The sequence below is a fragment of the Mus caroli genome, chromosome 10, assembly GCF_900094665.2.
Source record: "Mus caroli chromosome 10, CAROLI_EIJ_v1.1, whole genome shotgun sequence".
Taxonomy (NCBI): domain Eukaryota; kingdom Metazoa; phylum Chordata; class Mammalia; order Rodentia; family Muridae; genus Mus; species Mus caroli.
In genome coordinates, this window is record NC_034579.1 from 88,204,652 (window position 1) to 88,229,706 (window position 25,055).

The 25,055-nt window shown below is 45.6% G+C and overlaps 1 protein-coding gene across 4 annotated transcripts in view; it reads left to right on the forward strand.

The window, feature by feature from the left end:
- Positions 1 to 25,055, forward strand: part of Tmcc3 (transmembrane and coiled-coil domain family 3) — a 269,722-nt gene that overhangs the window by 195,938 nt on the left and 48,729 nt on the right. The window lies entirely within an intron of this gene.

The following is a 25,055-nucleotide window of genomic DNA, read 5'->3' on the forward strand; positions in this document are numbered from 1 at the left end:
CCCTTCTCTTTGACCGACTAAAGTGCCATTTGAAACAGCACCTCCTCCACTCTGGCAGGCGACACCTGGAGTTGTTCTCTGAGCCTCCCAACTTCTGGCTTGTCCGAGGAACTGGGGATTCGATGTCGGCTTTCTTGTATAAAGTTCGTAGAGATAGAACGGGCAGAATTTCTACCCTTCCACCTCTAAGATCAAGTTGCGGCCATAAGTGATAGGCGTATGCAGGGGTCCCTTATATATAATGTGGGTATGCAGTCACAATTTGAAACAGTAATCGATTCTCCCAGAAGTGGCATGTTTACCTCATTTCTCTTTTCACTTTAGCTCCTCTTAATTTAGGAAAAAATGATTTAAAAGAAACCCCACAAATTTAATGTGTTTGGTGGAATCGCTCCTGCATCGACCGACTCTTTCTCGGTTTCATTAGAAGTTTTCATAACAGTGCACCAGGAAAGTATTCCCAAACTCCCTAAGAAAAACATTTAGAGTTTTGGTTATCTGCAGTCAGAAGTTTGCTTGGGAGGGCAACTACTCGCGAACCCAGCTGACTGAAGGAACGGTCTTTTTTCAGAAAACATTTGTAGCCCGGTGGGGGTGGGGGACAAATGTAATAGAGCAGTCACAGGTGAGACTGTAATGCTAAGATAATTTGAGAGCCTGGGTTGTCATAACTTAATGGTCTCTGTAAGCAAGCAGGGTTGGTAACTCCTGGGGGCTGGTGAGCTTGTTGACAAACTTGGAATGAGCTTTCCAAAATTCAAAGAGTTGTTGCGGGTCAGGTAGAGGTGGGAACTGGTGCTCACACACTCAGGTGGGAAATGGAAAGACTAGCTGAACTCCAGCGTCTCCCCCACACCTGTCTCTCCTTAAAGTGACCAAGACATCATGTCAAGGGGATTTATTTTTTTCCTTAAAAATCCTGCTCACCATGTTCTACTTGTTACATTATCAGGAGATACTGGATTTGCAAGTAAACTGTGCAGTACAACTGAGTTAGGTGATGGATGTACTGACTAGTCTCTGTAATTAGTCCACTGGGCAGATGAAATCTAGTGAAGAGCAGAAGACATGGGGGGAGGGGGGAGGACAAGGGGGGGCGGGGCAGGAGTTGAGTGGCCCAGATTACAGTTCAAGGTCCTCCTAGTGATCCAGATTTAGCCTTCTGGACTGTCTGCTTTTAGTTGGGTTTTTTTTTGTTTGTTTGTTTTTATTTTTTGCTATTGTTTTGGGGTTGTTTTTGAAACAAGGTCTCCTTGTGTAGCTCAAGCTGGCCAGCAACCCAGGATCCTCTTGTCTTAGCCTTCTGAATGCTGGGGTTATACGCATGCACTGCCACAACTGGCATTGCTTTTAGGTTTGTTTTGTTTTGTTTTGTTTTTGGTCTGCTTTCCTGTGGAGACATCAAGGCATCCGGAGAGCTACCTCCCAGCACTCGGGAGGCAGAGGCAGAGGCAGGCGGATTTCTGAGTTTGAGGCCAGCCTGGTCTACAAAGTGAGTTCCAGGACAGCCAGGGCTACACAGAGAAACCCTGTNCAGGACAGCCAGGGCTACACAGAGAAACCCTGTCTCGAAAAACCAAAAAAAAAAAAAAAAAGAAAAAAAAAAAAGAACTTTTCTCTAGTGGGGCTGGTGTAATTTTGCATCCCTCCTCAAGGCTGCAATAAGTCTGTTGAAGGCACAGCAAAAGCAATTTTGCTGTGGCAGAAGGCAGCACCCCATTAGGTGATCTGGCTGCTCCTCTGTGGAACTCAGTTTGATATAGCTATAAAAAAGCATCCTCTTATTACACCCAGAAAAGCACGCTGTACAAAAGGAAAGCACCCAGCCTCAGAAGGGCTTAAAGTTCTTCGTGTTACTCTCTCATTGGAAACAAACTAGGATTTAGAAAAGAATCCCTGCCCCTGGCAAACTAGCTTTTTTTAAAAAATGCAGATAATTACTGGGGTGGATGCAGAGGTGACTAACCTTTCAAGAATGGGTAGTTTCCTACCCCCAAACACCTTGTTGATTAACAACGGTCATTTAAAAGATTCCCCTTGAGGTAACTGGGAAAACACGCATCACTTTTGCTGGGCGTATTTAACCCTTTGAGACTAGATGGTAATGAGACAGGGGACCACTTTAGTATTGCAGAGATCTATTTTTACAGCCAGGTAGACTAACCTACATTCTCCTCCCCTCCCTCCCCCTTAGCAAAAACTGTAATGTAACAAATGGCAATTTTTTTTTTTTGACTGTAGTAAAGCTGAAAGGCCAGACTCATTCACAGTTTTAAACTTCATCTTTGTAAAACTAAAGAATGATGCTTGTTAACTTGACACACATAACATCTTTCTTCTTTAAAAGAAAGAGCATACATAGAGCCTGTGTTGTTTTATTTTTCCTTTATGCCCTAGATAGTCAGAGCCTGTCACCAAAACCTATATTAAGAATATAGGCAGTCTGTCTTCCACATCTTAGCTAGATTTTGTTAATTATGTGAGTCCAGTTTTTTTTTTTTTCTTTTGCTAGTTGGTTGTCACTTTAAATGTTTCCTAAGGCCACTTAGCGTTCCCTTTAGCCACTTGGGTGCAGCTAGGAACTGTTGTTGAATATTATTGAATATGTAAATATTATTTGGGGGTTTCTACCCCACCTTAGATTATTTAGTTCCCAAATAAAAGACACAAACACCTTTATATTTATAATTGGCCTTAAAGCACTAGTGCTGGGCAGATATCAACCCTCTGTGCTATTTTGTTACTTCCTTGTCAGTAACCTCCAGATATCCACCCTGAGATATCACTTTTCATGTTCCACTGGGGCCACTCCTACTCTAACAGCCTGGTCCTCATGGTCATGAGCTCGTGATTCACCTACCCCAGGGTGGCTTCTTCCCACCCCCACCCCAGTATCCTTTCTTCTCTTGGTCCCTGCTTGAGACCTCAAGTCCAGAACCCTCGCTCTGCCTACTCTACTGCCCAGCCCAGGCTGTAGACATCTTTATTAACCAATCATGGATAACTTGGGGGAGGGGCAAGGTTCACATAACAGATGTGTGTGGATCTGCTTGCCTTGGGGTACAGAATTCAGCATTTGAATACAAGCTGAACTAGACCAACCTCCTACAAACTATTGGAGCTCTAAGGACAGAGACATAGCTCTCAACTGGTTGATCACCAGGACAAGGCCCCAAATAACTTTTCTGAGACTCTAGTCCCTACTGGAGATGGTAGGTGTCTTAGGGTTTTACTGCTGTCAACAGACACCATGACCAATGCAAGTCTTATAAAGGACAACATTTAATTGGGGCTGGCTTACAGGTTCAGAGGTTCAGTCCAATACTTAAAATTCTACCCACCCTGTACAGAGCACTGCAATGTGAAAGGTCTTCCTAAGTACAGTTGGTACCCAGAGAGGACAAATCCTAACAGATAATAATGCTTTTAGTTGTTGACATCAAGGCAGAAGCATGGCAGCATCCAGACATGGCTCAGGAGAAGTTGAGAGTTCTACATCTTCATCTGAAGACTGCTAGCAGAATATTGGCTTCCAGGAAGCTAGGATGAGGGTCTTAAAGCCCACACTCACAGCAACACACCTACTCCAACAAGGCCATGCCCACTCCAATAGGGCCACACCTTCTAGTAGTGCCACTCCCTAGGCTGAGCATATACAAACCATCACAGTAGGGGGACACCAAGAGAACTTGGGGCATCAGCCCATTCCTTACATTGTGAATTTGAATCTTAAATAAGATGTTGTTTGTTCTTTTAGTTGACAGTTGTGTGATTGCTACTGCTTTCTTCTGTATGTGAAGGGGATTTTTTTTTCTTGCTGTTAGAATGCTAGGACCCCTTGGCATGACTCTCCCGATTTCCCCTATTACACTGTCAACCATGGGGCTTTCTTGGACATCTCTGCAGTTGGTCCTTAACCCACTTAGGGCTTTAACTATTTCTATTTTATCAAGCCTCCAAGGGAGGACTAGACTGTTTTTCTCACAGACTCCCCTTCATCAGGCTTGCCCGCTCTAGTGTGGCTTGCTTGGACCCTCTGATCATCCCTTGCTTTAGATTCTTCTGTGTAATAGGGGTGGTATAAGGAATGGATGGCAGTAAGGCCCATAAAACCTGAGGTGCCTAATAAGAATCCAATAGGTGGCGAGCTTATTTTGTTTATTTATTTATATATTTATACAATGTTATCAGGAGGCCCCACGAGCCTGAAAATTAAAAGACACCTACTTTTGTGACAAACCCACTGAGCATCTTTTGTGCCCCAGCTGCAGGTTCTGCACATCAGAAAGAACTCTGGAGTAAGTTAACACTCCCGGTCTCCCTGGTAGCTTGGTACCTGGTGGGTATATCTTATGTATACTGTGGCCCACAGCAATGTAGGCCTTTCACAGAAAGACTTGGTCATAATAAATACAGAAGTGTCTGAGGCCTGAAGCAGAACCTGTGTGGAGCCCCAGGGCCACACCTGTCACATACTGGGAAAATTCCCCATGGGTGCTGAATGATAGCCAGAGGCTGTCAGGAAGAGGGAGGTGTTGTGGCCCTCCCAGGGGAGCTAGCTGAGCAAGAGTGAGTCGATTGCTTGCTTGTTCCAGGGGAAGGAAGTAGGGCAGATGGAACCTGACTCTTGTAGGTGCCCCGGCCCAGGGAGGTGGCACGATGAGTAGTTTGTAAGGACCACTTTAATCAGTGTTTTGTTTCATTCTAGAGTTAAGCAAAGAAACTTTTGCCATGATCATAGCGAGTCCTAAGTCAATTTGTTCACATTAGGAGGGGTAGGTTGATGGTGCATATGTTTTGTTGTTGTTGTTATTGTTGTTGTTGTTTTGTTTTGTTTGGAGCCATGCTTTGCCGCAGGCTCACTGGCTCTCCCTTCAGAGATGACTGACTGACTTGCCAGCCGCCACCAGTAGCTCACACATGCCTGTCACATCCGCTGCAGAGTGGCAAGACAGCAAGACAGCTGCCATCAAGTTGGATCTCAAAATATGTTTTCCTTTAGATGCTTCCAGGATTCCCGGAGCCAAAAACCCAGAGTCCCAGATGAAAATCCCTCCCCCCCCAACCCCCCGCATCTCCCGTCTCCCAGAGAATCGGCAGTGCAGTGTGTTTTTAGCCTCACTGTTTCCTAATTGTGTGTGTGTGTGTGTGTTTTCGGTGGAGGGGGTGGTGAGAGAAAAAGACAAAGGAGCTATGATTCACTGAATGGTGTGAATCAGAATCAGGACTTTTCATTCCTTCTCAAAGGAACATCAGTGTGCATGCGTTGTGCATCTTCTAGCCACTGCACAGATGATGTGGGGGTTGGGTGGGGGGTGCGAGCTGAAGGGAAGTGTTGGACTTGTTGAGCATCTGTCTTCAATGAGGCAAAAAGAACATGCGTGGAAAGGATGTAGTGACAACAGTAGCCAGCACACACCACTCACATCATGCATATCAGGACAAGTGAGTGGGTGGGTGCTTCAGTTCCAGGCTCCCCTCTGGTCTTCTAAGTGGAGATTGCTTGGTCTTAACCACTTCCCTGGTGGCCCCTGGGGTGAATTCTGATGTCTTGATCATCTGAATGGACACCTTAAGCAGCTCCATCCTGGTAACCCACTTGGCTGCTCTGAGAGAGAGCGAGCTGTGCCCAGCTCCCTCAAAGCACCTTCTCTCTTGCGTATTCTAGACTCTTATTATGACATGCTCCTTTCTGTCCGTTGGTGCCTAGTCCTGTGTTCCAAGTAAAGTTTTTGAATGAATGATATGGAATGGTAACTTGTGGACTTTTTATAATGCCCAGGGGAAGGATTCTGTTTAGGAGTGTGGAGAAGTCGTAAAGGGTATTAAGTAAGGTCATAGTTTAAGGTAACTCAAGCAGGGTTGGAGAGATTTCTCAGAGGCTGTGAGTTCTGGAGACTAGTCCAGAGGACCCTGGTCTGAATCCCAGTAGCCTCAGGGTAGCTCAGAACCATCTGCACCTCTTGTAGCAGGGAATCTGACACTCTCTTCTGGCTTCCAAGGGCACTGTGTGTACACACACTACACAAACATACACACGGTAAAGCACCCCTACCAAATACATAATTTTTTAAAATTGGGGACTTCTCTTTTAGCCTGATATTGGGTCTTCAGAGGGTGGGCCATGGATGAGCGTGGTGCATGGTAAAGGTTCCTGTGAGTGTTGAGTCCAGACGGTGCCTGCAAATCTGTTTCCTGGCTAAGATGACCGTTCACTCTTGTTCTCTGTGTCCCACGTGTCGTCACCAGGCAATCTCCTGGGAAGTCCCTCGAAACAAGCCTCTCGAGTGTTTCCCTCGCCACACTCTGAGGAAGCACACCAGAGTGGTTCAGGCTGCTGGTTCTAGAGTTTCCACCGTGGTTGGATCCCTGTCGTGAGCTCATGGGCACGGGGCCTCAGTTACCTTTCTACAGAGGCTGTCTGTCAGGGCGCTTCCCCTGAAGAACTGTTGCACGCATTAGGCGATGCGCCAGGCATCTGCAGCATTCGGCCCAACCCCTGTCAGATGATCAGTGACCCCTAAGGTGGAAGGAAGTACTGCTGACTGCCACTTCAGGGGTTGTCTTTGTGTGGAACCCGGGGTGGTGGTGTAGCCAGCACTCTGCACGCTCTGCAGAGGGCAGATCTTTTTAGTGTTGGCTTCTGGAAATGCATGGCATTCAGTGAGGGTCCTTGCATGTCTCAGCTCTAAAGACACACGAGGAGTATAAAGGAGAGTGATTCAGATGAACTGGAAATCAATAACCCAGGGGCCACACCAGCACCTTTAGGAGGTCCTTTATTTTGGTGGACAGACAGCCCATACTCATATGGTGCAGGGTTGGGAGTTTAGACCCCAAAGTTTGCCATGTTAGATGTTGAAGTGAATATATATATATATATATATATATATATATATGTGCTGGGGATTGTACCTAGGGCCCTTACATATGGTAAACATATACTCTGCCATTGACCCTCCCAACCCCTGACCCTGGAAGGGAATTTCAACTTTAGCTCCAGACCATTCCATTAGCACAAGTGGAAAAGTGTGTCACTCAAACTATAACCAGTAAAATTCTATAACTAATACAGACTGGTTGGGACTGACTATTTTCTATCTTAACAGGGAATCCCTTTAAAAATAATTGCTTTAAAAATATATGTGTATATTTAAAACAAACACATGTCAAATGTCTGTTTTAAATCAAGTACATATTTTAAAATACATACTATGTATACTGCTGGGGCTTGAACTCAGGCCCCGCCAAGTTAATTGCTAAGTTTATAGGAAAGTTATCTAAATTAACCTAGGGAGAATGAACATAAAATTACTTTGGGTGGAGGGACTTGGGAGGTGGCTCACTGGGTTAGTATGCTTGCTAGGACAACAAAGGGACCTGGATTTATTTCAGGTTAATAACTTGTATAAAAGCTGGGCATGGCTTACAGAGCCTGTCACTCTAGAGTTACAGGGCAGAGGAGGTCAGATCCTGGGAGTTTACTTGCCAGACAGCCTGGTGGTTAGGAAACAGCAAGGCTCACATTCAGTCAGAGTGCTGTCTTCAAAAAGGGGGAAGGGGGCTGATGAGATGGCTCAGTGGGTAACAGTGATTGCTGCCAAGCCTAATGTCCTGAATTCAATCCCTGACACCCACATGGTGAAAGGAGAGAACTGACTCCCACAAGTTGTCTTCTGATTCTCATATATTGCTGTGGCATACTCATGCCCTCCCCTAAATAAATGTTTGCAAATAAATGTAATCTTAAAATCAAAGAAACGGCATAAGGTGGCGAATGATAAGGGAAGACACCTGACATACATCTCTGTTCTTTGTAAATGCACATTCCCACACTCCCACACATACATGAGCGTGTACCCTGCCAATGCACACACCCCCACACGCCCACACATGCATGAGCATATACCCTGCCAATGCACACACCCCCACAGGGCCACACATGTATGAGCATATACGCCGCCACAAGCACACACACACACACACTTGTTTTCAGTGAAGAATTCATTGAGTGGACTTAAAAGCCTGGGGGCTTTTCTAGGTAACAGCCATGTAGTTGAGTGATTTAGTGTTAGATCAGTAACCTGAGTTTGTTTGCAGTTTTGTGGGGGGGAAGGAGGAAGAGAAGCCACAGCAAACGTACAAAGCCACATGGCTGCACGGGATCCTCGCCGTTTCAAAGCATCTTTCTCAAGGCCCCCTTTCAGCATCTTTGTGTTTTCCGTATAAAGTTCAGCGGAGTGAGCTCATCCTGGTCTTGGCTGCTTGCCAGCTGGGACAGGAAGCGGGGAATGATACACAGATGCACAGGCCGTTCAGTGCAGCGTGCATTCTGCAGGCATGCAGCTCGAAATCCCTCCCACCTGGCTACCGTCGCCTCTGAAGCATCTGGTTCCGTGAGCCTCCCATCCAGAGAATCTTCTAGCACCTCCTGTGCTCAGCAGCCCCTGTTGTCGGTGCACAGACCGAAAGTTGAATACCTGGAGTGCTTCGGATCAAAAGTGGTTCAGATTGTGGATTTTCTTTGGATTCTGGAGTATTTGCGAATGCATCACAAAATACCTTGAAGGCTTTGGCACTCAAGTCTAAACTCAAACTATTTAGGTTTCATATACACCTGTATATACATAGCCTAAAGATCCTTTTATGTCATATTTACATGCCCATGTTATGTGGCCCATCACATGAAAGTTCAGGTTTGGCATTTTCTACGTGTTGCATCATGCTGGTATCCAAAACCAACATGTCAGAATGTTTTGAGTTTTTGATTGAGAACATTTGACCTGCATATATATATATATATATATACATATATATATATATACATATATATATGTGTGTATATGTATATGAATATGTATATATATACACACATATATACACACACACACACATATATATGTGTGTGTGTGTATACATTTACAGCCAAGTCTTAAACTCAGCCCCCAAACCACTCTGGTTCTTGGCTAGGGAATACGTTGCCTGCTTCATTGCAGGGGTGGGGGGGGGGAGGGAGAATAGACAGAGCATCAAATGGCCTGCTGAGAGATGGCAGACAAAGTGTCAGACCCCAGTGACTCTGTACACGGACTTCTGCCGTGTTCACTGACTTGACCCTAGCCTGGAGTGAAATGCGGCTTCTACTCTTTAGCACCAGACATCTGTGCTATGCCTTACTGTAGAGGACTAGACATTTCTACCTAAGTGCTGCACCTTACTCTTCCTGCGTAGTGCCAGACATGTCTACCTAAATGCTAGACCTAGATGCACCTTCAAGTCTATCTGTCAGATGTAGTTCTCCCTCCCTGTCATTTCCAGTGAGTACTTTGCCATATGGCCAGGCCCAGAGCCACACTCCTGGTACATTTCCTCAGCTACTTCCTTCCCCATCACGTTAGAGGCACACTTCTTAAGCACTGGGTTACACCTTCTTTGTCTGTGATGACACCCTCCAGGCAGGTTCCCAATTTTGAGGAACAAATCAATGGTTGAGAGCATGGACTTGAATGTCCCCTCTACCTACCAGCTGTGTGACCCACCACTGGAAGTGGCATTAGAAAAAAATGCTGACAGGTATCGTGTTGATTGAGTCACTCACGGCCTACCACAGAGTTTCCCAGACTTCAGCCATCCCCACGCCACCCACACCCAGCTTGATGCCATCAGCACTATTATTTACTTAATATTTCTAAATCAGCTCACTCTTTAAATCTTCAATTTATTATTATTATTTTTTTTTAATGTCACCGTGACTATGCTAAGTGCTGTCTGAATTTGAGGCCTGCAGTCCCAGAGTGAGCTGTGAGCAAGGGGTGGGGCTTTTGTGGGAGTCTCTGCCCTGCCTTTCTCCTAGACTGGATCAGCCAGATTGAGTTGAGGCTTAAAAAGAGAAACCTCCTCACCCCCCTCCTGTTGTTGGATGGTTTTGCCTCTGGCCATCTGTAGGAAAGTACTAATCTCAGAGCAGCTGGTCCCACATCCTGTCCTGAAATACTTAGTGGACATATTGGACTAGAAGATGCTCAGAAGCACATTTTCCCAGCTTTGCCCAGTAAGAAACTCAAATCCAAATTTCAGTGGAACTGAGTGAGATATTCGATTCCTCTTTTAATTTTTTTCTGTTTGTTTTGTTCCCCCCCCCCTTGTTTTGATTGTGTGCTCTTTTGCATACATTTGTTTGTATTATGCACAGAGACCATCAATCGTTCAGTAAGTAGTTGTTGTTTGGTTTGGTTTTGGTTTTGACTTCACTGTGGTAGGGAAGCATACTCGAATAACCTGGTTCTGGTTTCTCTTTCGGTACAGTATCCAGGAGACTACACGAGCCATTCCGCTTTCAGCACGGGCTTTATGAGGTCAGTTTCCTTTACCGTAGGCAACTCTGAAAGTCAAGAGCACCTTCAAGGTAGCCAAGGCTAAGCTCTTAGGTTTGGTACTTTCAATGCATTTCTACTGTTGTTATTAGCTTAGTTTTTAGCTTACACTGGGGTGACCTGGAGGGAACCCGGTGGACGTAGTTGGTGGATTACCAACTCTGTGGACGTGGGGGAAAATGCTACCATCCTCAGTTTGGTTCTATGGCATGCAAATCGCTTTCCTACTTTTTCAAAAGTTGAGAAACCATACACATCAAACCATCATAATTCAGACACTTCTACATGTGTGTTTTCTGTTACACACCTCAGATTCTTTGTGTACCAAGCCAGGTAGAGAGACTAATTAGCCTAACACAAGTGCTGTTTGGAATGAGCAGATACCCATTGTGGTAGGTGGACGGTAGCCTCCCCGGTGGGAATCCTTGAAGGAGGTTGGGAAGGAGTTGTGTTCACCCCAGGCTGTGGGCATCTTCACGATGCTCTCTTTGGGCTAATAGTGACCCGAGAGAAACTGAGGCAGGCAGTGGAAGATCTTCTGCTAAAGAGCAGAACCCCTAGAAGATGGAGGATGATAAAGTTCAAAGATCATACCCAGATTGTGAGGCGAAGGGAAATTCTAAGCGGCGTGGGGTCAGAGTGAACACAATTACTCTGTGTATGTTGACTTGGAATGCGAGGCAGTTGAGTGATGTCTGGAGTGGAGTTGTCCAAAATCATGACCTAACTGAGAAGCAGTCTCTGATGTGTGACTGTTGTCCAAAAGTCATGCCCTAACTGAAAGCTACGCTGTAGCACCTAAAATGGTTAACCTAAATGTTTGCATTTGTATGAGGGGCCAGGGGGTCAGAAGTCCCTCTGTCTGCCTTGTAAATCTATTGTGATCACCATGAAAGGCCAAACTTGACTTCAGATAGTCATCGATGTACTATTTTAATCTCACTGATTGGAACAGGTGCCCTCTGTTTGAGGATGAATCACTGGCTGGCATGGATCTCCATTTATCTGACAGTGTGAGGCCCATTCAGTAAGAGCTGATGGTTGTTCTGGCATCAGGCAAAGGGCTTGCGAGCCCAGTGGAAAAAGCAACAAGGGACTCTGCGGAGACAGAAGAAATGTAACAGTCTCATGCATTTCAGGATCTGCACGTAGAACAAGCACTACTGAGGGCTGTGGCCCACTGGAGCATGGCCAGTTGCTGGGGTGAGGTGCTCACGTGCATTCTAGATGAGAAGAAGGCAAGTGTGCCTCTGTTGACTCTCCCTGATGAGACACCGTGCTTCAGGAAGACTGTGTGCGTCCTAGTGTTCTCAGGCACTCATCTGCAGGCATAGGGAAGGGGCGTGCTCTACTGTAGAGGCTCAGGCAGAAACACCTTCAGATGCTTCTAATGAAAGCAGAGATAACCTGAGACTATGAACTCCTCCAGCTTTATCGTTATAGTAAGTATGTGTGTTAGGTGCTTCGTCACCGTGAGAAAGCACCTGACATTAGCAATGGAACTGAAGAGAAGACTGCCTTTTGCTTAGTTTAACTTTTGAGTCTGTAGTCTTTGGTTCTGTTGATTCTGGGTTTATGTTGAGGTAGAACTTCATGGTAGTGGGGATGGGTGGCAAAGAATACTCACTTAATGGTGGGCAAAAAAACACAAAGAGGAGAAGGGACTGGGGACCAGTGACAACCTCCAAGAACATGCGCCCAGCGACTTAATTCCTCTAGCTAGACTATTTCTCCTAAACCAGTGATTCTCAGCCTGTGAGTCTAGACGCCTTTGCGGGTACTGAACAACCCTGCCTTAGTTAGGGTTTTATTGCTGTGAAGTGGCACCATGACCAAGCCAACTTGTATAAAAGATGACATTTAATTGGGGTAGCAGTTTTTGATTAATTTGCTCAATCTCCCTGCGGCAGCAGTGTGAGTTCCTAGCTACTGCCCCGATGTTGTGCATTTTCGAATGAAAGACACACACACACACACACACAGAACATGCCATATATTTAATATGCCCGAAGCAACTCAATGGCAGGGCCACTCCCAAACCTCGATGAGGCTAGCACACTCTCCCCTCTGATATTCCTGAGTTATTAATTACTAAAACCTGTATTCCATCCTGGCCATCCCAGCCTACAGCCCTCCTGGGCCAAGCTCCCTGACTCTTACATGTTGGCAGTCTCTCTGTCCTGCACTTCGCAGGCCTGATCTTTCTGCTTCCCCATCATGACAGTTCATAGGGCATATTACATATAAGGCTGAGTGTGTGTCTTTCATTGAGAAGTCACAACATTGGGGCAGTAGCTGCTGGGAGATTAGAATGAATTAATCAAAAACCACTACAGATGGCGCCCCACAAAAAACACCAATTGTTGCTGGAATTTTCAACCCCAATAAGCCTATATATATATATATATATATATATATATATAAGCACACAATCCACACAATTATGATTATAAGCTATGTGCCTAGATTGGGCACATCTAGCACTATGCTAACTTATTCCTCAGCTATAAGACCCTTTGCTACTTGCAGTTTCTTCTGGCCATGTGGTTGTCCATCATGACTTCCTTCTCGTTCTCCTCTCTCCCACTCCCTAACACCTCCCATCACACCTTTCCCCACTACCGCCCAATCATAGGCTCTAGCCTTTATTGACCAGTTAAAATGGGTAAAAGATTCACTTGAGATCACCTGGGTACATGATCGACTGCTTGTTGGGGGCAGCCCCTCCTGAGGAAACAGAACATCAGAATACAAGCAGCATCAGGGCCACCCACAACAAATTGGACATGGCTTATAGTTTCAGAGGTTCCTAGCAGAAAGCATGGCAGCATGCAGGCAGATATGGCGCTGGAGAAGGAACTGAGAGGTCTATACCTTGATCTGCAGGAACCAAAGAGGAGACTAGATTCCACAGTGGGCAGAGCTTGAGCATAGGAGACCCCAAGCCCATCCCCACAGTGACACACTTCCTCCAACAAGGGACCACATACTCCAACAAGGCCACACCTCCTAATAGTGCCACTCCCCATGGACCAATCATTTAAACACATGACTCTGTAGGGCCATACCTGTTCAAACCACCACAGACCCTTACTCAAGGGTTGCCTAAGACCATTGGAAAACACAGATATTTACATTAGGATTCATAACAGTAGCAAAATTACAGTTGTGAAGTAGCAACGAAAATAATTTTATGGCTGGGGGGTCACCACAGCATGAGGAACTGCATGAAAGGGTCACAGCAATAGGAAGGTTGAGAACCACTTGTCCTCAAGGTTCCAGAGTGTCCCCAAATCGTCCCACTAGCTAGGATGTCAAGCATTTGTTTAACAATGGGGGAATCATTGGATATTCAAACTGAGATAATGTATGTTCGTAGTCCTGCCAGTGTATTAGCACAGAATCCCAGCTACTTAACCTGATAACCAAGAGTCTCTCAAATAACATCAATCCTTCAGTCAGTCCAGCACTTGACCTGATCCCTTTCACAGAGGACCAGTTCCTCCATGCTTGTGGGCATCCATCCTGTACTCTGTAGGGATGTGGTGTGGCCTCTTCACTTGGGCTTTGGAGCCTTGGTACATGGATGCGACTTTGTAAATGTTGAATGGGTCAGTACAAATGATGCTCTGGGGACTGGCAAGATGAGACTGTGCCAAGGACCAGCCTTGGCTTGGAGAGGGTTCCTGAGGAAGGGGTGTCTGGGAGCTGGTGAGACAATCGCTCCAAGTCAGATCGTGGGTCCAAGCTGACGGCCAAGGTTCTACTCAAAACAGCTTTCCCGATTGCACTTCCCCTCTCCCCTCTCCCCTCCCTCTCCCCCTCCCCCTCTCCACTCTGTGTCAGCAAACAAACCAACAAGCAACCATTTATAGACCCACCAGGAATAATACATTACTGAGCCGAGGCTCACATCCTCAAACACCCAAGCTTTCTTGGGATTTTGGTTCCTATTGATATGCTAGGTGAAACTGATGGCTAGTTTCAACTATTTTCTGTTGCAAATAAGACAGGTTGTATATGAAAGTTTTAAACTTTGTACAATGCTTGATTTTACAAGAAACTGCTGGGGACAGTAGTGACATTCCCCTGTATCCTCTAAGCCACTTCCTCCAGATGGTTAAGTCTCACAGAACTAGAAACACAACAGGTTGATTGTGTTGTCATAGGCTCAGAGCAAGCATTTGTCTATGTGTGAGCCCCCTGTTTATCTATTCTGGCCACATACACACTCAACTTAGAAGCAGATTTGCAGGAGCCTTCTATCTATTAGAGAAGTTGCCATGGGCATGCGGTTCCCTAGTGTTGTTATTCCTGACTGCATCCATTTCTCTTACAATGTAACAATTGCACAGGAGCATCTTTGAAACAAAGTCTGCTCATTGTTCCATGGTTTGCTTGGCTCGAAGTCTGGGTGCAAGACAGCCACATCCCCTGAGAGTTTCATCAGCCAGAAATCAAAGTGTCAGGCAAGACAGAAGTCTCAAGGGAGACCGCAGGGGGCCTTTTGCAAGCTCTCTGGTTGCTCACAAAGTTATGTTTCTTACAACTCTAATACTGAAGCCCTCGGAGGCTGTCTACCATTCCCTGCCACATGGCCCCCTCACAACCTGGCAGCTTGCTTCTTCAAGACCTACAGCCCCCAGTCCGTTGGCTCTCTTACCTCTAGATCCTTGTTTTGAGCTCGCCAGGTCCGACACGTATGTTGTTTTGATTTATGTCAGCTGATTAGGAGCCTTAATTGTGTCTGGAGAACTCCTTGCCCTTTGCCATAGAAGATAGCCTAGTCATGGAGTAAGGGCCCGTCTGGCTCTCAAGTCTTGCTGACATCCAGGGTGAGGAGGATCGTATGTTGGCTACTGTCTTAGAAGTCTGCTAATCATGCTGGCTTATGCTCTGTGAGGATGGAGGGGCATAGATAGAGCTAGCATATAGAGAACACATAGTAACATATATAGGACATACATAGAAAACACTGGGTAATAGCAGCAGACCTGCCATGCAGACATTTGGAAGTGCTTAGGCGTGGAGGTCTCTTAGGATAGCCTTTGCTCTCCGCAAGCCCAGGATGCTTGTGTTCTCCTAATGTGTTTTATGGTTTTCGTTTCCCTGCCTTTGGATTTTGGAACTAGGTAGAATCTCTTGGCTGCTTTCCATATGTTCCAACACTATTTTTTTTTTTTGCATAGTTACCTGTTTTTAAAAATATACTGCTTCCCATATGGACTGAACTTAATTATTTTATCTTTTTTTTTTTCTTTTCTTTGAGTTTTAAAAACTAATGAACTCAGCTGGTTGTAATTCTGATGCATTTATTCTGGATCTTCATTCCCCTCTTCCCCAACCTCCTGCCTCAAGGAATTGAAATGTGCGTTTTGAGAACTCTAGTTGATGCATTTAGAAAATTTCAGGCAGGCACGATTCCAGTATCCTTTACAAAGAGAGGCCAAAGGAGGGAGTTGGGGACAGTAAAGGTTTGTGTGCCTGTGAATACAGATGGCTCAGTGGGGAGAAGTTCTTGCTATGCAAGTCTGAGGACCTGGATCCAATCCTTGGAACCCAGAGGGGGAAGAAACAAAGCCTGACCTCTGACCTCTGACCTACAAACACAAGTGACAAAACAAAAATGGCTTCTCACCAAGCTCCTGCTGTGACAGAGTACTCAACAGGGCCAGGTATGGTAGTAGCACATTCCTGAAATCCCTGCATTGGAGATGCAGAGGCCGGAGAATTGCTGTCAGTTTGAAGCCAGCCAGCTCCATATAGCAAGTTTCAGTTCAACCAGGGCAGCATGATTAAGACCCAGTCTCCCAACAGTAAGGTAAACCTGACAGAGACCGTTTAAAGGAGTAAGACTCTATTGTGGCTCACGGTTTGAGAGGATATAGTTTGTTCAGGCCATGAAGGCATGGCAGCAGGAGCAGCTTGGTCTATGGCAGGAACAGGGGGCAGCAGTTTGTTCCAGGCATAAACCAGGAAGCAGAGAGCTTGGGCTAGAAGTGGAACTAGCCTTGTCTCAGCCCAGCGATCCATTCACTTCCCACTAGGTCCCACTCACAGGTTCCACAGCCTCACAAAACAGCACCTCTGGCCGGGTGACCCAAGTGTTCAAACGAGATCCCGTGAGGTCATTTCACATTTAAACCATAAGAAGTTCGTTTAACCCTTGATGACATTACAAGATTTCAGATTGGAGGTGATACGCGCTATTTCTTACCTTGTTCTTGTTTTCTGTTCCCCATTGCCCCTGGCCAAGTATAACTGAATTCTTAGAGGTTGTTCCATGTACCTGTGATGATCTTGGAGCCATCTGCCTGCCTCTAGCTCTGTGTTTGATACACAGACAGGTTGGAGCTGTTGTCTGTGCCCAGAAACTAACATTTACATTCCATAACCCGACCCAGGAGCATTGTCAGGGTGGCGGGAGTGTGTTTATATTGCATGCTTTCGTTTGGGCAAGGTGCCAGACTTGCCAAAGCTCCCTTACAAGCAAATCACCATATATTATTGGCTATATAAGGCGGACCAAAGCCTTCCTCACGTGCTGGGCCAGGTAAGGGGCTCCGTAAACTGGTGCTCCTGGGCACCAAAGTTACCCCTCCCTCCCTTCTTTCCTTCCCTCCCCTGTTCCCAGGAACAGCTGGGGACACTTTCTCATTCCACGTCATTTTCTAGCACCTACAAATGCCCTGCTGTCTGGGTGGGTGGAGGCACCTAATCCTTCTGCTGAGGAATTTGACCAGCTCTGTGAGGTAGAACACAAATGAAAGTAGGCGTGTGTTCTCATGGCTTTCTTTAAGTTGCGCATTTTAAAATAATTCCTGTGTTTGGGATGATTCTGACAACAAAAGGGTGATAAATAATAAGACACAGGTGAAAGATGAAGCAGCTACTTCTGAACACAAAACCAATTGTGTTTTCTCCTGCTCGGGCACTTTGAAAGTCTGGGACATTTTGTCAGTAGAGGCTCCTCTAAAGTAATTGCTTTCTTAGTTTATTTACACGCCAGCCTAAAATAAGCATGACTTTTTTTTTCTTTAAAGGACAGCAAACTTATTAAAGTCTCACCAGATTTTAATTTTCTGGCATTTATGATTGCTTTGCTCGTTGAATTTAATTTAAGGTTGAAGCCAATGCCCTGTGGATGTAACTGCAGTGATGTCAGATTCTAGAATGCTAAGGTGATGAAGTGGTCTGTCAGAAACAGCAGCTATTGCACAGAGGGAGGAGAATGACTGAAATCTGCTGAGGAGCGTATCAAACTGTTAACCCAGGGGTTTCCGCTAAATTGTAGGTTGACGGAATTCCTCATGGTAACTAAATCCTTCAGATTCGGAAGCGGGGAGGGTCATTTGGGCAAAAGTAAGATCCCTAACTTCCCGTGGAACCTCTACCAATCAATCTCCCTCCTTGTTTGCATCAGGTTCTGGTTACTCGCCGCCCCAGGGGCAGCTGTGTGGGTGTGGTCTCTCCTCTGCTTACTCCCAGCTCTCCATCCCTCAAGCACGGCTTTACCCATTGGTAAACCAATCCAATCCAATGTGTTTGCATCGTACTATTGGTCATACAAGTAGTATCTCTTGAAACTTGCCCTTTCTCATCATTGTGGAGTGTGTGTGTGTGTGTGTGTAAGAGAGAGAGATTTGCCCCACTTTCATCCCCTCCCTCCTCTTTAAACGGCTGTGCATTACTTCAGTACACAGCAGAGAAGGGAACAGAGTGTGTGCACGGCAGTTCTAACGATGAGCAGTTTCTCTGTTGGTTCTGAGGTTTCTATGCCTAGGGGAGAGCATCTCTGGAGAATATTCCTCAGAGGAGGAGGGCTAGGCCAGAAGAAAAAGAATGTCTTCAGCCTTCTGGTCCATTCTTGAGAGCTTTTTTTTTTTTTCGAGACAGGGTTTCTCTGTGTAGCCCTGGCTGTCCTGGCACTCACTTTGTAGACCAGGCTGGCCTCGAACTCAGAAATCCGCCTGACTCTGCCTCCCGAGTGCTGGGATTAAAGGCGTGCGCCACCATGCCCGGCCGAGAGCTTTTTTTATTTATTGGGGGGTACATTGTGTGGAAGTCGAAGCACAGCTCTTCCTCTACCTCTTGGATCCCAGGGATTGAACTCAGATTATCAGGCTTGGCCACAAGCCTTTTTGCTCACAGAGCCACCCTGTTGGGCAACCACCCACTCTTCAATAGCTTTCCCAACCACTTCTACTTAAGCAGTGATTTTTATACAGTTTTTTTTAATATCTTTAACAGGAATTTTTATATTTTGTAGGTTGTGTGCCTAGGTATTGGATAGTATTTATTTCAAACATGCATATTTTTATCTTGCCTAAAAGCACAGATAGTGATTGTGAGTGTGCCAAGAGGCAGTTTTCAGATCTTGTCAAGACTTCAGCTTCTCTCCCCCGTTAATGTGTATAAAAGTTGATGTCAATATCTTAGTAATTGAGACATAATTCACGTAGGTAAAATGTCCCCTTTCTGAGTGTTTATGTGTTCCATATGTATATATTATATATTATAAATATTGTATATATGTGTGTATGTATATATGTGTGTGTATGTATATATGTGTATATATATGTATATATACACACACACATATATATATACATACACACACATGTATATATATATATATATATATATATATACATATATACACACACACACATTCATTCTACATATAAAGGCAGAGTCTTGCCGTTTTTTCAACCAGTTAGGATTCAACATATCTTCCATGCTTCCAAAAGCACCCTTCAGCCCCTGATCTGACCTTTGACCTTACAGCTCAGCTTTTCTAGAATGCAGTGATACAGTCGTGCCCCCTCCCCACTCCTGCCCCACTGTGTTGCTGCTTATTTAATTTAGCATCATGCTTTTTTAATTCCTCCTTGTAATCCTGCTGGCCACCAGGATCTCAGGGCGTAACCCAGGAGGGCCCTCAACCTCACTGCCCGGCCTCAGCCTCCCGCCTGCTGGGTTCCTCCACGCAGCACCAGCTCCTCTCTCTTGATGAGTAGTGGCAGTATCTTTTTCAGAATACTGCAATAAGCATGGACAGAAATGAAGAATGGTGAAGGGCTCTGGTGTGTGCTGGAGGGTTTTCCTTATGGGAACACCCTAACACTGTGAAAAGATGCCTATGGGAGGGTGAGCTCACAATCTTGTTCATTAGGCATTTTGTTTTTAGACATTTAGATACTTCAGGATACAGCAAAGCACACATTAAATATTATTGTGTATGTTGTGTGCAAGTAGAGCTGTATTCTTTCTTAACCTAGTCTCCTTGATCTGCTACGTGTGTTCTAGCCCCGCAGCACAGCAGTGCAGCTGGAGTTGGAGGCCATGATATCAACAGGACTCTGTAAGAACCATGGGGCCTTCCTCCTGAGATCCTGAGAGCGCTGCCACCCTTCCCTCCCCTGAACCCCCGCCCGTTGTCTTTACGTCATCTTCCTACTGTATGTCTGCATTTTCCCTTCTTGTAAGGGGACCTTCATATTGAATTGCGACCCAGCTTAGCTTATCCTTCCAAACGCCTTATCTTGATATAGTGAAATTCTGACATACTGGGGATTAGGACTTTATATGATGTTTATTTTGTTTGTTTATTGAGATGTGATCTCACCGTGTAGCCCTGGATGGCCTGGGACGTGCTTTGCAGACCAGGTTAGCCTGGAGCTTACAGGGGTCCACCTGCCTCTCCCTCCTGAGTGTTTCTCTAGGAAGATATAGCAAGGGCCCAAGAAGTCAACCAAACACCCAGACTTCCACTACCTAGCAGTCACTGGGGCTTACAACTAGGTTTCTGGGTCACTGCTCTTGAGATGTGTGGGAAGTTGTGCCTATTGGTTGGAAGCACTTGGGATTACCAACTTAGGCTACAATTGCAGCCTTTCCACTCAACAGTGTGATGTTGGCCACGGCATTTAACCCATTTGACCATCAGGTCTTCATCTATGGCATGGGTATCATTTTATTGGTATTGCTGTCAGAATTGCCTTCACCACACAAAGCCTTTACCGGCATCAGTGTAAAAATATTTGCTGACATGTCAAGAGGTCTTACTTACAGATTGCCTGAAAAAGTTGGCAAAACATCTCTACGAGATCACTTTTGTTTATAAAATGGCAGCCTGCATTCAGGGTGTTCTTAGTGAAGCTGGCTTAGGTAAGTGTTCAGTGCCAGCACTGCAGTACGGCATATGTACTTTCTTAATGGAATTTTGAGCAAAGATATTCAAGGATGTCTCCCAGGACCTGGATGTACATTTAGAGGAGCAGAAGAAATCACATCTGTAGTGCTGTAGCTGCCTGGCTAATACCTCATTTGACTCCTGGTGTGGGTCAGTGTTTTTGATTGGCAACCGCAGATAGAAGTTCTCAGTTGTAGGCAGTCCAGGCTCATCTTCAAGATGATGAAGAAGATGCCCCTCTTCTGAGACATGGTGTACCATCACCACCACCACCACCACCACCACCACCACCACCACCCCATCCTTACCACTACCTCATACTTATGTTTATGGGTGTTTGGCCTGCATGTATGTCTGTTCACCACATGTGGGATGAATACCAGCAGAGGCCAGCAGAGGTCATCAGATCCCTTGGAACTAGTGCAAGCCACCATGTAGGTGCTGAGAATCAAACCCCAGGTCCTCTGGAAGAGCATGCAGGACCCATCTCTTCATCCCAGACAGGGTATTTTTGTTTTTTTTTTCCAAACTTGATTTATTTATTTATTTTATGTCTGTGAGTACACTGTAGCTGTTCAGATGGTTGTGAGCTTTCATGTGGTTGTTAGAAATTGAATTTTAGGACCTCTGCTAGCTCTGGTCTGTTGGCCTTGCTCGCTCAGTCCCTACTCACTCCAGCCCAAAGATTTATTATTATTCATAAATACACTGTAGCTAACTTCAGATGCATGAGAAGAGGGCGTCAGATCTCATTACAGGTGGTTGTGAGCCACCATGTGGTTGCTAGAATTTAAACTCAGGACCTTCGGAAGAGCAGTCAGTGCTCTTACCAGCTGAGCCACCTCACCATCCCTGACAGGGTGTTTTTGGAGCCGCATCCTGCCCAGTCTTAGTAAAAATATCAAGAGAGGCAACAGTGTCCTTGAGCTCCCCTCATTGTACTAAGCACCCCACTCCATACCCAGCCATGTATGAGACCTGAGAGCACCCTTCATGGAGCTGGGACAACAGGTCTGTGAATTAATACCAATGCTGAGGGTGGCAGAGACTGTTCTCTAGGGACTCCTGGCTCCATGTGATTTCCTATGGGAAGAACTGAGCCTAGTCTGCCCTGAGAGGCTGTAGGTCAGAGGAGTGGTGCCCACTGTTCAGGCTCACCTTCCCTTTCTTATAGCACAGCCCTCTTTGCAGGGGTGTCTCGTGTTTTGTAGGAGATTTGTGGGGTGGAGAACAAATCGTACCCATTTTTCAAGGATCAGGTTACCTGTGATTACCTCTGATTACCTCTGATTGCTGTTTAGTATGTGTTTTGTATATGTGCACAGCTGTAGGGTTTTTTTTTTTTGCAGCCTTGTGCAAAGGAAATGCTAAATCTTGGGTGTCCTGGCTTCTTTGACTTGACTCAGAAGAAGGATGCTGTGGGAAGGGAGGAGTGAAGATGTTAGTTGTCATGGCAACCAGCAGGTTTTTATAGTGGAACACTGCCTTCGTAACCCAAATCCGTCACCTTTTTGCTAACTACTGGAAACAGACTGACGCAAACTCAAGAAATTACCGTACCATCTCTCAGTGGGATTTTATTTGCTCTTTGGAACAGTCTTACAGTCATCTAGGTCCTTTCTTAGAATTCAGAACCGAAAGACACATGTATTTATACGTCCAGAATTTTTCTAAAGTTAGATGCTTATGACGTGGTTGTTACTACGGTGCTCTCCCGCTCCGTCCTCAGTCTGATCTGTAGGGGACTTAGGATGGGGATAGAGGCAGGCAGACATCCTGTATTTTGTGACACAGGCTCCTCCCCAAAAAAGCGTTCCAGTTCCATTTCCCACTTTGTAACGTTTGTTTGTTTGTTTGTTTTGCAGTCTGACATCATATGGTCTTGCTTCTCCACCATCCACAAGGCTGAGATGCCAAGAATACCTCATTGCTATCAGGCCTTGTGTAGACAAGTTCATAACCACCGTCAGCTGCCCAAGAGCTAATAGAACATAGAACCCTGTGAGTTCCTTTGAGAGCTCTGCCAAAGTTTGTCGGGAAGTGCTTACTGTAAGAAAACTTTGTGCTGCTGGGCAGTGGTGGCACATGCCTTTAATCCCAGCACTTGGGAGGCAGAGGCAGGCGGATTTCTAAGTTCCAGGCCAGCCTGGTCTACAGAGTGAGTTCCAGGACAGCCAGGGCTACACAGAGAAACCCTATCTTGAAAAAAAAGAAAGAAGGAAGGAAGGAAAGAAAGAAAGAAAGGAAAGGAAAGGAAAGGAAAAGACAAGACAAGACAAGAAAAGGAAACTTTGTGCAAAGAGGCAGAGGTTAACTAGGGGAACTAGAGACCTTTCATTACGCAGGGAAGGTGCTTTGGTTGATAGATACTTGGAACAGAGAAATTGAAACTTCTGAGGTTGAGAAAGTCAGGTTGAGTGAGGATAATAAGAAGAGGTAAATTGTACTAATGTATTATATATGTATATATATATATGTAATATATATATATATTATATACACATACATAAATATATATGTATACATGTTGCATATCTATCTATCTATGGGTATGACATGGTAAAATACATTAATCTGTATAATTATTATACAATGATTGAAAGATAATCACCTCCATAGACTCATATTTGCATGTTTGGTCCCCAATTGATAGAACTGTTTGGGAAGGATTAGTAGGTGTAGCCTTGTCAGAGGAAATGTGACATTGGGGGATGGGGCTTCAAGGTTTCAAAACTTCATACCATTTCCAATTCTTTATCTACCTAGTACTTGTGAATCAAGATGTAAACTTTCAGCTACTGCTCCAGTGCCATGCCTGCTGCCACGCTCCCCACCATGATAGCCATAGATCCTAACCTTCCGGAGCTATGAGCCCCCAATAAACTTGGTCTGTAAGTTGCTTAGGTCACGGTGTCTCTTCACAGCAACAGAAAAGTAATGAAGCCATGCAGTAATGGTTTCAAATCTACAAGGAAAGGAGAGAGATGAAAGAGATCACTCTCCAAATCTATGCCTGGAGTTTGCTTGTTCTGGGACTGTTGGCCTCAATAGGAGAGAAGATGGGGGTGTGTCCTTGGGAGTGATGTTGAGAGTGGTGGTAGCTGTGTGTCCCCAGCCTGTAGCGTGGACGGGGATCTTTCATGGAGGTGATTTGAAGGATGAAGTTGCTTGAGCCACTTAAGCTGATTTCTTTCAGTTCCCCATTGCCCTTTGGTCAGGTTGTACCCTCCCCACCCCCCTTGCCCTCCCCCCCAGCCCCAGCCCCAGCACCTCCCCCACCCAGAGCTCAAGCCCTTTCACACAGTTCATGAATGGACTGTCAGCCTTGGAATCCCATTCAACACATTGATTTCCCAAATATGCATCAGTCCCCTGTGATGTACTAGGTATTCTGAGTGACAGAAGGCCCTTCTCTAGTCAGGTGTTTGTTCCAATCGTCTGAGGCAAACAAACCAGACCCACAGGCAAAACCCATGTGTGTTCAATGGTGGTAATACAGCAGGAAAAGATAAAACGGAAGTTAGGTAGGAGCCAAAGTGAGGTTAGAGAGGAGCAGTTTAAAATAGAAGACTCAAGGGACGCTTTTCTCAGAAAAGACCTGTCTGTAGTTGTGCTGGGCAGGTACATCATCCCTAGATAGGAAACAGCAAGCATAGATGCTCTGAGACAGGAGCTTGCTGTGTCCCAGGTACACCAGGAGACATCTTAGTTGGAGCTAGGTCGACAGTGAGTTGAGCAGAGGTACAAGGGACCCGAGAGAAGTCGTGGGGAAAGCCAGATCGTGCATGATTCAATGTTTTGCAAGCACATCCTTGGTTGCTGGGTTGTAGAGAGGTTATAGATGGACCCAGGGAGACCAGACTGTGACAGCCGAGGAGGTGGTGAGTGTTCAGTTCTAAATCCAGCCGAGGTTAGAGCCCTCTGTCACTGTGCAGGGAGCCATCTCTGCACGGTGGGATGAGGGGACAGCTCAGGGCAGGGGCTTAGGAGACATGGGTCCCGCTTTGAAGTCCTGGTGCCTCTTATGACTGTGCAAAATCATCTTAGCCCATTTTTGCACCAGACTCCTCACGCAAAAGGACCAGTTCCTCATAAGGATGTAGGAGGCTTGTGTAAGCTGACATGTACAAAAGGCCTTTTCTGATGCCCTCTCTTGACTCACATCTGGCTTGGGTACCCCTCCATCCAGCCTGTGCCAACCTTCACAGCCTTTTATCTTGGGACTTAGTTTGCTCAATCCCAGGGTAGGAGGGGTTTCTTCCTCTGGTGCAAAATAGCTATGTGGTGCAGAGAAAACTGGATGGAAGCAAGAAAGAAGGGAAAGCTCACATTAAGGATTTCATGTACAGATATTAGTATAATATTTGAGTTCGCGCCTTCCAACAAGCCAGCAAGGTTTGTCTTCTCGGAGTTCAGTGTTTGAGTACATCAAACGATTAGTTAAGGCCTTGGCTACAGTTTTTATTTAAATAAGTCTAATTAGGGAA